The sequence below is a fragment of the Schistocerca americana genome, chromosome 5 (genome assembly GCF_021461395.2).
Source record: "Schistocerca americana isolate TAMUIC-IGC-003095 chromosome 5, iqSchAmer2.1, whole genome shotgun sequence".
NCBI classification, from domain to species: Eukaryota; Metazoa; Arthropoda; class Insecta; order Orthoptera; family Acrididae; genus Schistocerca; species Schistocerca americana.
Window position 1 is genome coordinate 564,286,150 of NC_060123.1, and position 11,829 is coordinate 564,297,978.

The window sequence follows — 11,829 nt, forward strand, 5'->3', positions numbered from 1 at the left end:
ACATGGTGCAAGTACGAGAGAGAGAGAGAGAGAGAGAGAGAGAGAGAGAGAGAGAGAGAGAGAGAGAGAGAGAGAGAGAGACCTTTGACATTGTCAAACTTTGCAGACTATTGCTGCACACAGCAATCGAACCCTAAAGTGCACTGTCAAAGAAATATAACAATGGCCCAATCTGAGGAGAGGACTTGCCATGTTTCAGCACAAATCATGGCAAGGCACCCCGAAGGAGGTGAATGTACAGAAAGGTTCAAAACCAGTTCATCTTCTGATACAGTATGCATTATACTATTTTATGACCTGGCAGTCTTAGTTCCATTTCTTTGCTTGGGACTTCCTCTGCCAAGGTGAGGGCCCTGGATGAAGATTTTGTAGGCTTCTGAATATAAAACAAGTGAAGACTTTTCAAAGCTACACTCCTCCCTTCCAAAACTCAAAAGCATGTTTACAGTTATTAGTCATGATATGTTACCCAACAGAATTTTCTGTTCACATGAAACTTCACTGAAAGGACATGCCAGCCATGCGCATTGCAGCAGATGTGCCAGATTTTTGGCACTAAGGGCAGACAGTGTGGAAGGCACACAGTCACAGCTTCCTACAGAAACTATATTTACAATTAGAACACCAGTTATAAATTAAAACTTGTTACCTCACATACTTTTATCTCCTGATAACATATGTACTAATATTTTGGGGGTCCAAAATTGTGCTCTCCAGATTTTCATTATCACCCATTTGACAATCACTGCTGTATAAATGTCATGGAGATTCATCCATGCATTGCTGTCTTCAGTTATAAACATCTGTGTTGCTTGTGAATGTTTCCTATTGAGGTCATAGGTTTGTTTGACTTACAGGAGAAGGGAGAACCATGGAAATGTTAAAGTGCCACGTCCTTGAAGATAAACACCAACTACTCTGCTGAAGCCTACTTACAAAGTGCAAAGTACTAATATTAAGCTAATGTAAGCTCTCCCTCAAGAATTCTACTTAAGATACTTTGTATCTAGTATTTACAAATGAACATTTAAGGAAGACAACTTACAAGCAATCAAGCCCAGTAACTGATGATAAACCATGTACCTAATTGTTCGTGACATATCTGTAATCAACTGTCACACAAAATTAATAATCAGGGACGACAAGAATCCTCTGCAACAAAAGACTGGGTCAATTTACCGGTGTCAATTTACTTAGTTTATTAAACTTCAAACAAGAGAACACACCTATGTCCTCCTCAAACACACTGATACAATTCACAAATCAAGGTCCATTTATTCCAGAGAAGCCATAGTCCATTCATGATGGTTTAGTACGAATATACTTAAAGTACAGTAACCTCGCCTATAAATTATTCCATGTGCTGGTGTCTGTGCCAACAATGGGTATTCACATGAATCACTTAAGTTGATAGCCACTTCTGCTCAACACAAAACACAGCCAAATTAACATTTCCTCATTAATCTTTGTGTATATTAAATAAATGTACCCCTCAATACAACTGCTTAAATACTTCCCACTTTAATTTGATGTGTCTGTCTTCCAAGACACTTTCCCCAAAAGTTAATTCAGTCACTCCAAGGCCACTAATGATTGCTCACTCATTAGTGCAAGCATTGTTGGCGTGACACTATGAAGCCCTGGCCACCAGCAAATTTGTGTAACAACAAAAAATACTGGAAGATCAGGCTCAACTGTTAGTACATGCTCAAGGACTATGGCTCTTGACACAGTACTCTTATACTAAAACACTAAGAATATACTACAGCCCTCTATGTAATATCTTGTAAGGACTGTAAAAACATGATTAAACAAATTATTGTGTGCAAACACAGTTCCTCTTACTCCATCTTTACTTCTCACTCTGTCTTCATCTTGTAACTGAAGCTAGCACAGTGCTTACCAGTGTATTATCTTTGACCATCTCCTATGTATATATTTTTTTTCTTCTCTCTCTAATGCCTCCCCCATCTTTGTCTCCCCTCGTCCTTGCAACAGGTGAACAGGTGGGTCCCTCCCTCTTATCCAGGATTCTGAGTGGGCTGCCCTCTTTTTCTAACATCCCACAACCTATCCCTCTTCCCTCCTCAAGGAAGGACCTAATAGTTCTAAAAGCTAGGCTACAACCTCGTACTTTTGTGTGCGTGTCTGTTGGTAGTATCGAGAATTTTGCTTCCTGAAGATAAGTTCTGACCAGCCATTCTGTCTCATAACTTTATAGTTTCCTCATGTGAATTTTCCTTCTCCCTGAATTATAATGAGTAAAAGTGATTGAAATTAATTTTACACAACAAAACAGTTACTATTACACAAAAGTACACTTACTTCTATTTTTTTAATTTACAAAAAATTCACAGATATGGACATCGCATTTCCCATCACCAGTTTGCTTGGGTAAATCATTTGGTGAGAAACTTGCAAATGAGTTGGAGCATAGAGGCTCCTTACATTTTGTGCAAGTGCATTTAGTTCAATCTTTCACAATTTTCATGGCATGTATTTGTTTCCTGCATATCTAAAATTTTTGGCCAGTTGTTCCCAACACACAGTAATGCTTTGGAAACAGGGAGTCTTTTTCTTCCACAATGGTGTAGACAGTGAATCTTATCAGTTCATGCCTCCCTATATGTATAAGGCTTCTAGCAACTGAAGCCATAGTCTAGCAGACAAATATCTTTCCCAGACAATACAGATGCCGACAGTTCACAACAGTGTCAACAATAAAATGCACAATACCACATCATGTTATAGCACCAATGGGATTATAGAGCCAGGCTCTGATCCATAATCTAAACACTTAACATGGATCTATTGTAGTAAAAGTCAGAAAAAGGCTGTAGTACATTGCTAACTTTCTTGTCCTTGCTTCAGCACACAACTTGACACCTGGTAATGAGAGTGTGTTTATTGATGATGGTAATTTTTTTCATCAAGTGGGGCTTCCACTGTTCTAATATCCTTATCTAAAGAAAGTAACAGCTGAGCACCTCGAAGGCAATTAACTCTGCATATCTCTGATCTGTAAATTTCTTCTTTCCTCGAGTTCTGTGAGCAGTGGAACACAGGTACAATTTTATCAAGGAATACTGTGCGATCATTGTGCTTGATGACGACACAAAGCCAAAGCACCATGTCAGCGGATGCTCCAAAACCTTTGTTGTCTACCACAATTTGCACTCTGATCTATTTCAAACCTGTGCATATAACCACTTGCAGCCTGAGCCCAAGCTTTGATTCGCCACTTTACAAAAAAAAAAAAAAATTGTTTTATGCTGCTGTGGCCCTGGAATGGCATAACTCGTTCATCAACAAATTGCTACTCACCTGTATCTACTGTTCCTACAAGACGTGTAAGAATGAGTGAATTTTGCAGAAATGATGAACAGTTCTCATTTTCCAACACAATATTGTTAAAAACAATTTATTTTCATACTTATACACTGACATCACATTTGTGATTTAATTCATCTTCATCTGATGACCAATATGATCAGGTATGAGAGTAGTATATGTGGTTATTACCATGTTTATGTCAGAGAATTTTCCAGTTCTAGAATGATTAGGCTTGTACTTCCCATTGTGTAGGATGTAAAGAATTGTCTTGCATCATTTCTACGAACAATTCAATGAGAGTATCTTCATCAATATTTCTTTTTGCAGCATCAATAAAGGTAGGAGGTCTTCCCCCATGTGGTGGTTGAGCTGCTTTTGATGACATGTACATTCTAAGACAACCTCTCATTCCATTCACAGAATCACTATCTTGAGGAACAGAACTTGTTTCTTCAGTTATTCATCTGGCTAAGACAGCAAAAAGCACTTCAACATCTTTAACAGTGCAATCAGAGTCTCATGGTGAATGCTCAATTCCATCAAGAAGAATGCTCAATTTCAACAAGAAGAACTGATGCAGGCGTAATTTGTAATATGTAGAACAACAATAACAACTAATAACTTTGAAACACACAAATACTCCAAAATAGTTAGTTCATTACATTGCTTTATGTTGTGTCCACCAAATAAGTTTGGTGCCAACTTAAAACGTTGCTGGAGGTGAACTCCTACCACAGAAAAATAGTTGCTGTAGTTACGTGGCTTGTTTGCACACTTTCAACTAGACTTATCACAGTGTGATAGCAAACTAAAAACAAACAATGTGAGCAATAGCATAAGTAACAAAGAACAATCATTTATTGAAAGAAGGTACAAAATACTCACTTTACACTGATTAACAGTTGTGGTGCTGTGGTAAAACCAAACTTGGTGAATGTTGGCTAACTAATCAATCAGGCTTGAATGATGATAAACAGTTTGACACTCAACGTGTACTTTCCTGTGATCACCCGTTGATAGCCGCTGCTATAACTGTAGGTAACTGGAACTGGTGTCTGCGACAGTGGGTCAAGTGAAGTTGTGCGGCTGCTTTTATCCATGAATGACGGAAGAATGTTCATTGTCTACTCTTGAATACAGGAAATTGATCCTCGTGTCAGTGCCCTTTGTGGCAGCAAATGTAGCTACTGGCAGTTGTAATGGACTGTTTGTAAGTTATGTGGTGGAAACATATCATACACACAGAGGTTGGACAAAAAAACAGAAACACCACGAGAAATGCATGCTTGAACATAAATACAGATGCTAGCCAAGCCCAAATGTTCTCAATACGTTGGAAGTGCCAAGTCATTGGCAAAATAGTATTCTGTGTAGTTGTGAGAGCATTACATCGAAGCTAAGTGAATTCAAACACGGGCAAATTGTTGGTGCTTGTATGGTGGGTGGTTCCATAACCAAAATAGCTGAAGAGTTCAGTATTTCCAGAAGCACTGTAACAAAGATTCATACCACAGACGGAAAGCAGCAAACCACCATCCACTATGTCACAATGCGGACAAAAGTGTGTGTTTAGTGATCGTAAAAGACGGTCACTGAAGAGGGCAGTGGCAAAAAGTCACTGCAGAACTGAATGTTGCAATCGCAAACCCTGCCGGCATCAAAACAACACAGAGGGAGATCCATAAGCAGGGAATTACAGGGCAAGCTGCAATTCCAAAACCACTCATCAGTGATGCAAAATGCCTGTAACAAGAAAACATGGTGCCAAAGCTACAAAACATGGACTATGGAGTGATGGAAAAATGTGATTTTGTCAGATGAGTCTTGTTTCGCATTGTTTCGACCTTGAGGCCAATTTTACAACCCCAGTAGTGAAACATGGTATGGTTTGATGCTGTTTTGGGCAGCTACATCATGGTATTCTATGGGCTCAATGATTACCCTGCAAGATCATGTTAATGTCAAGGATTAGGTAACCACTCTGGCTGATCAGCTCCATCGTATGGTACAATATTTGTTTCCCAATGGTAATGCTGTGTTCACACAGCTCCCATCATCCAGGACTGGCCTTGTGAGCATGAGGATAAATTATTGCATCTCCCCTGGCCACAGAAATTGCTTGGCATGTGGCTAACTGTGTACCACAGCTAAATTATATATAAAAACAAAGATGAGTTGACTTACTGAACGAAAGTGCTGGCAGGTCGATAGACACACAAACAAACACAAACATACACACAAAATTCAAGCTTTCGCAACAAACTGTTGCCTCATCAGGAAAGAGGGAAGGAGAGGGAAAGACGAAAGGAAGTGGGTTTTAAGGGAGAGGGTAAGGAGTCATTCCAATTGCGGGAGCAGAAAGACTTACCTTAGGGGGAAAAAAGGACAGGTATACACTCGCACACACGCACATATCCATCCACACATACAGACACAAGCAGACATATTTAAAGACCAAATGTCTGCTTGTGTCTGTATGTGTGGATGGATATGTGCGTGTGTGCGAGTGTATACCTGTCCTTTTTTCCCCCTAATATAAGTCTTTCCGCTCCCGGGATTGGAATGACTCCTTACCCTCTCCCTTAAAACCCACTTCCTTTCGTCTTTCCCTCTCCTTCCCTCTTTCCTGATGAGGCAACAGTTTGTTGCGAAAGCTTGAATTTTGTGTGTATGTTTGTGTTTGTTTGTGTGTCTATCGACTATATATATATATATATATATATATATATATATATATATATATATATATATATATATATATATATATATATATATATATATATATATATATATATAAAAACAAAGATGAGGTGACTTACCGAACAAAAGCGCTGGCAGGTCGATAGACACACAAACAAACACAAACACACACACAAAATTCAAGCTTTCGCAACAAACTGTTGCCTCATCAGGAAAGGGGGAAGGAGAGGGGAAGACGAAAGGAAGTGGGTTTTAAGGGAGAGGGTAAGGAGTCATTCCAATCCCGGGAGCGGAAAGACTTACCTTAGGGGGAAAAAGGGACAGGTATACACTCGCACACACGCACATATCCATCCACACATACAGACACAAGCAGACATATTTGGTCTTTAAATATGTCTGCTTGTGTCTGTATGTGTGGATGGATATGTGCGTGTGTGCGAGTGTATACCTGTCCTTTTTTCCCCCTAAGGTAAGTCTTTCCGCTCCCGGGATTGGAATGACTCCTTACCCTCTCCCTTAAAACCCACTTCCTTTCGTCTTCCCCTCTCCTTCCCCCTTTCCTGATGAGGCAACAGTTTGTTGCGAAAGCTTGAATTTTGTGTGTGTGTTTGTGTTTGTTTGTGTGTCTATCGACCTGCCAGCGCTTTTGTTCGGTAAGTCACCTCATCTTTGTTTTTATATATAATTTTTCCCACGTGGAATGTTTCCTTCCATTATATATATATATATATATATATATATATATATATATATATATATATATATATATATATATAAGTTTAGGCCTGTAGAAACTTTCTAAAAACATAACATAATCTACAGAGAACAGCTGTGAATATATTTACTGCTTGTGCGGATCTCATATGGAAACAATGTTGTGAAGTATCAGATGCAGTCACACGTCTTTATCTCATGGCACACATTTCAGCTAAAACTCTACTGGTGAACCTCAGAGCACAGCACATGTCAGAAGTGTTCAGTGAAGTACACAGCATTTTCAACTTATGGAACAGAAATTAGTGCGGCTTGCAGGAGGGTGCAGGGATGTGGTGGGGGCAGGGTAGTAGGACTGCAAGGTGCAATCGGGAGGTTTTGGGGATGAGGAGCAGGGAGTGAAGTGCATTGGTGCAATAGAACGCTGTGTAGTGCTGGAGTGATGGCAGGGAAGGGGTGAAAGACAGGGACTAGCAAAGGTTGAGATCAGGCGGAATTTGGGAACTTTAGAATGGATTGCAGGGAGAGTTTCCACGTGCCCAATTCAGAAATGCTGGTGTTGGTGGGAAGAATATAGATGGTGCAGGCTGTGAAGCAGTCATCAAAGTGAAACATTCTGTGTTGGGCAGCATGTTCAGCAACTGGATGTTCCAGTTGCCTCTCGGCCACAATCTGTCTGTGGCCATTTATGTGGACAGATTGCTGGCTGGTTGCCACGTCCATGTAGAAAGCAGCATAGTGGTTGCAGCTTTGTTTGTAGATCACATGTTTGTCACAGGAAGATTGATCCACTCCAAAATCCAACGGGATCTCCAGACCCTCCTCAAATCCTTCGGCCCAACACAGATTTTCTTCCTTGATTCCCCACACTCCTACAGGCTTCCTGAAGTCCATAAATCCAACCACCCAAGACATTCCATTGTGGCCAGTTACTGTGTCCCTACTGAGAGAATCTCTGGTCATGTGGTCCAACGCCTTCAGCCTATTATCCATATCTCACCTTCCTATGTAAAAGACACCAACTATTTCCTCCTCCAACTCTCCACAGTTACTGTTCTTCCACCACATAGCACCCTATGTTACTATTGATGCCAACTCCCTCTCCATTAACATTCTCAATGTCCACACACTATTGAAAAGCACCTTTCCCAACGCCCAATTGACTCCAAACCTACAGCCTCACTCCTGGTCACCATGACCAACCATACTGATGAAAGAAAAATCACAACACCCAAAAAATAATTAATGAAGAGTAATGCAATTTCAAAAATACATTTGTCTAGGTAACATATTTAAGAGATTAACATTGCAAGGTCACAGGTTAATGTAAGCATGAGATTAGCCACTGCAAACATGAAATGCTGGTACATTAATAACCGGTGGAACCACCAGTATATTGAATGCAAATATGCAAACATGCATGCACTGTGTTGCACAGGTGCCAGTGTCACTTTGTGGGATGGAGTTCTATCCCTGTTGCACAGTGACAGTTAATGCTGTTTGTGGATGACGCTGGACTTGTCATCTGATGATGTCCAATATGTGCTTGATTGAAAACAGATCTGGTGATCAAGCAGGCCAAGGGGCATGTCGACACTCTGTAGAGAATGTTGGATTAAGACAGCAGTGTGTGGGCAAGCACAGGAAAATGGAATGCTGTTCATGAATGGCAGCACAACAGGTCGAATGACCAGATGGATGTACAGATTTGCAGTCAGAGCATGTGGTATAACCACGAGAGTGCTCCTACTATCAGACCATAACTCCAGATGTAGCTCCAGCGTGTCTAGCATGCAGACAGATTGATTGCAGGCCATCAACTGGTGTCCACCTACCCAACACACAGCCATCACTGGCACCAAGGCAGAACCAGTTTCATCAGAAAACAAACAGGCCTCCAACCTGCCCTCCAACGAGTTCTCACTTGACACCACTAAAGTCACAAATGACAGTGGTTTGAGGTCAGTGGAATGCATGCTACAGGGTGTCTGACTCAGAGCTTTCCTTGAAATAACCAATTTGTAAAAGTTTGTTGGGTCACTATGGTGCCAACAGCTGCTCAAATTGCTGCTGCAGATGCAGTACTATTCGCCAGAGCCATATGCCAAATACTGTCAGTAGTGCCACGTGGTTATCTGAAGCCTCATCTAGTGACCATACATTCTCAGACCAGCGCCTGTAAGCGGTTACTTTCCTGCCAAGTCTTTCAGCAACATCGCAGAAGGAATATCCAGCTTTTTATAGCCGTATTACCCAACATTGTTCAAACTCAGTGTGGTGTGAATAACAGTGTCTTTGTCATCTTAAAGGCATTTTTGACTATCAACAACTCTCAGTGGCGGCTGCTGTGTAAGAGCAAAGGGGGACGTGAACACTAACTTTCAACACCCTGCAGATCTATTGGTTATTTTTCTTTGAATGCTGTTAAACATAGCATAGATGCTGCAATGTCAAAGACACAGCACTTAAATCTACCACACTACTGCTCCTCTACACTCCATGAAACTTCGCCTCAGGGTCATAATCACAGCTTCAGTTGTGCACATTTTAAGGTTCTTTTGCGCATGCGCAACTCGTGTGATGTAATTGCCTTACTGGCCAAATACATACGGATTTGATAAGGAATGTGCACAGTTCACAATGTGCACAGCTAGTACCTGCCATTCAAAGAGAAGTTTACGTCAGTGCCACCAGCTGGTAGCATACTACGGTGGACTTTTATCCCTGTTTGGTCGCCATAAATCCTGCTTGATGATAGCACATTCCTAAAATTTGCTAATTCACTCATTATATACTGTAGTAAAATTAGATTGGACATCAGTATATGTTAAAGCTGTACTGACAATAAACAAATTTTTTGGGTTTCTGAATGAGTTATAGTATATTAAGTTATGAATTTTATCATATAGTAATCCATTTGAGGCGCTGACAAGGGAAACTTCCCATTGCACTCCCATCACATTTAGTGGTAAGATGACCCAGCAGATAGCCTGTCAAAAACTGAACACAGATGAAGCATGAAAACATGAAGAAGGTGTACTGAACTTGAAAAAATAACAAAATCGAAACAGTGAATGGTCCGAGCTTAACAAGTGCAACACTGAGGAAACTGGAATAGTGATGGTGTCATGGTTAAGGGGTCATGGTGTTGACCTACAACGTATTTGGGTTCAAATCTCAATCTCCCTCATGGTTTTTTTTTTCCTCTCTTATTTCACAACATGGTGAACTGTCCGTCGTGTCATAGAAATGTCTGTTCTTTTTCTGTAGTCTTGGTAGTCATCATACTGTACGTTGGTTATAGAATGAGAGTCATGTAAGAATATATTACTGCCACAAGTAAATGTGATGAATAGCGAGAACAGGCAAAATACCACACAGACATCTCAAAGAAATGAAAACAATAAATAAACAAATGTGAACTATGTTACAACAACAGGATTCAAAAGTAAAAATTTCCAAAATGAAATGCAACTTCAAAGACACAGGGAAAACTGTGCGACTGTTAAACTGTTTTCATTTGTTGCAGCTTATGTGAGAAAGTATTATGTTTTCATTAGTTCCTTGGAAGTGATCACATTCACATTAATATGAACACCTAAACCAGGCAAGGAGACATAACTCACTCACTCACCAGGCATACAAATTAGGTGCGTTGATAAGAGATGCATGACACACTAGACGTGTTTCCAAGTGGAGGATTCAGTTGACTTGTCGCCTTGTACTCAAACGTTTGGGATTCCGATTCAAAAGCCACTTCCTTTAGGCGGCTAATAGAGTAGTAGTGCAGAATCAACTTTCAGTATAGGTCCCTTCCTTACACCTCACTATTGCAAATGGATGTTACACCATGACACAGACACAAATTTGAATAAAGTGGGGGGGGGGGGGGGGGGGGGGGGGGAGAGAAGAAAGGCACAAGGGAACTTTGAACACAGATCGCCCACTTTGCAGTCCAACACTATGCCCACTAAATCACGATGCCATGGCTCTTCTACCTCTCTTGATATTGCACTTAAACTTGGACCGCTCACTATTCCTATTTTGCTTTTTTTTTTCCACAGTCAGTACAGCTTCTTCCTGTTTTCATACAGGATTTGTCTTCAGTTTTTGATGGGCTGTCCATTGGGCTCTCTTATCACTAAATCTGTGAGGGGGGGGGGGGGGGTGATGGGGAGTTTCCCTTGTGAGAATCATAAGGGCCTAAAGCACATCACATTCGATTGTGAGATTGTTGCATTTATTCATGCTTCTGAAATCTGTTGATCTTATTGTTAGTCAGGTTTATCTGTGCTGTATGCCCACATTGTATATATGAAAATTCATGAAAAGCTGTACCACTGGTTTCCTTGATATTCACTTAAATCTGGGACCAACAGCAATGTGCTTTAGGTCCTTGAGGATCTCAGTGTCCCATTTGTATTCTAGTCAAGCAATCATGTTGGTGGACATTACTACTTGGGTTTAATCATTACCACAAACAGCACTTTGTGTATGGAGTTGGTTTTTCACTGTGTGGGATCACTTTTCGTGCACAATGTAAACATGAGCTATTTTGAATCTATTTTAAATGCTAACAGAAAAAAGCCATGAGGACGGGTCATGCATCGTACTTGAGTACCTCAGTTGGTAGAGCAGTTGAAAGCGAAAAGCAAAGGTCCTGAATTCGAGTCTCAGTCCAGCACACAGCTTTAATCTGCCAGGAAGTTTCATATCAGTACACACCGCTGCAGAGTGTAAATCTCATTCTGGGAAGAGAAAAGTAAATTACTGAGAGAAGTTAGCCGCAAAGGAACTAGGGCCTCTGAGAACAAATTCTTTGATTGAAAGAGTGACAAAATCAAATTAGCATAACTACAATTGAACATTTAACAAGGAACTGTACAGTTAGCACAAGTTGTTGTGTGGGTGCGGCAAAGAATATCTGATTTTCAGCCCGGAAGTAAATTCGTGAACTAATACATCTGTCAGGGATCTTTTACATCGGTCCAAAAAAATGTAAAAGCACAAAAACTCCCATTTGTGCAAAAACACAAAATGGAGAGTTGCGAAAATTTACACATTATTTCATTATTGCCT